Here is a 1,914-nt window from a genome sequence, read left to right as displayed (position 1 = left end):
GTGGCTTCGTGTCCTGGCGGGTGCTGAGGGTGACTCCCCCTAGGGAAGAGGGGAAGGGCATCTCACCTGCTCAGAGCAGCTCTCGATCCACAACCAAGGGGACTGCCCAAAATTGCCCCACTGCAGGGACAGGGATTCATGGTGACCAGGGCTCCTCACAGGCAGGCCACCCCCACACACACATACACCCCCCACAGAACCAAGTCCTGATTGCCAGGGCAACCACCTGGAGCTCAGCCCCTTCCCTGGCCCAGTCGAATTGGGTGCACACTTAACCCCAAGTGTCCCCAGAACACTTATCCCCAAGCACCAAGTCGCCTTGGGTGCAGGACCCTTGTCTCCTGACAAATGTCCCCATATGTCAGGCTGAGGGCAGCGGGCTGGGCTGGCCAGGAGCCTCACTGGAGAGCTCTGGCCCTGCTCAGAAACATTCACTGGCTTGGACATCCCCATCTTAGTGAGAGCTGGGGTTCCATGCAAGGTCCCCCTCTGAGCAGACAACCTGACTTTCTGTCCCATTCTGCCCTTCCAGCTCATCTGTTAATCCCTAAGGCTATGCAGCAGCTACCCCCATCAGGCCCTTGGAGCACTGAAGCCTCACACACCTCCCCAGGGGCAGGACACCGATCCACTTCCGCACCTCCAGCAGCTGCTCAGAGTCTCGGGTCAGTGCCATGGTGTGGCTGTGGAAAGCCAGGGGCAGGAGGGTCAGGGCAGCCAGGGTCTTCCCCTCCAGCATGGCCCCTGCACCTCACCCAGCTCACCTCAGAATCCAGTGGCTCCAGCGGAGGGGCTGGGCCCTCTGCAGGTGGCTGTACCCTGGGAAGAGGACATCATGTTCCCTGTGGGAGAGGAGGAGCAGGGGCTCGGGTGGAGGCTGGGGCAAGGCCTGCTGGTGACACTGGAACCCTGCAGGCCTGGGTCACCCCTGAAAGAAGTGTTGTCCTGCAGCAATGCACTTGAATGAGGGATCCAGGATCTCCCAGGGACAAATTGCTCTCAAGGGAAAAAGAGGCCAGAAGTGTGGCCATGTGAACCATGCACTGGGCGTGAGCTGTGGAGCTCCTGGGTTAAGGCTTTGCCTCAGGAACACCCAAAGCCTGAGCCTCTGTCACTCAGCATCTCTGAGTGGGAGCCAGAAAAGGGGAGGAGGCCAGTGTTGGGTATGATTTGGCCATGGGAGGTTTCGTTTGAGGACCCAAGAAATAGCTGGGGCTCATAAAGAGCCGCTCCAAGCAGATGGGACACCCTACCCCTCGTTCAAGTTACCATTTTTTTGTATTTTTAGTAGAGGCAGGGTTTCACCATGTTGGCCAGGCTGGTCTCGAACTCCTGACCTCAGGTGATTCACCCGCCTTGGCCTCCCAAAGTGCTGGAAGTATACGCATGAGCCACTTCACCTGGCCTTTTTTTTTTTGTTTTAAATAAACCAGCTTTGCTGAGGTATCATTCATATATAATTTACCCATTTAAAGTTTACACTTTAGTGTACAACCATTACCAATTTAAGAACATTTTCACCATCCGCTAAACAAATTCTATACTCAAGGCCTGGCAGCTCAAGCCCGTAATGCCAGCTCTTTGGGAGGCCAAGAGGGAAAGATCACTTGAGGCTGGGAGTTCAATCAGACTGAGCCACATAGTGAGAACCCATTTCCACAAAAAATTTTAAAAATTCACAGGGTGTAATGCACACCTGTGGTCCTATCTACTCAGAAAGCTGAGGTGGGAGGATCATTTGAGTCCAGGAATTTGAGGCTGCAGTGAGCTATGATTGAGCCACTGCACTCCAGCCTACGTGACAGAGCAAGAGCTCATCTCTGAAGACAGCTTAAAAAATGAAAAATGTGGCCGGGTGCGGTGGCTCAGCACTTTGGGAGGCCGACATGGGTGGACCACAAGATCAGGAGATTG

The 1,914-nt window shown here is 54.8% G+C and overlaps 1 long non-coding RNA gene across 1 annotated transcript in view; it reads right to left on the bottom strand.

Annotated features, from left to right (window-relative positions):
• Nucleotides 1–606: 606 nt before the first annotated feature.
• Nucleotides 607–1,914, bottom strand: part of LOC108307111 — a 2,876-nt gene continuing 1,568 nt past the window's right edge. The window contains exons 2-3 of the long non-coding RNA XR_005200934.1: nt 765–842; nt 607–683 (exon numbers count right to left, since the gene is read on the bottom strand). This is a non-coding gene — a long non-coding RNA (uncharacterized LOC108307111). The remainder of the gene's footprint in view (nt 684–764; nt 843–1,914) is intronic.

Source organism: Cebus imitator, unplaced genomic scaffold, assembly GCF_001604975.1.
Source record: "Cebus imitator isolate Cc_AM_T3 unplaced genomic scaffold, Cebus_imitator-1.0 Scaffold76, whole genome shotgun sequence".
NCBI lineage: Eukaryota > Metazoa > Chordata > Mammalia > Primates > Cebidae > Cebus > Cebus imitator.
This window is presented reverse-complemented; position numbering and strand designations above follow the sequence as displayed.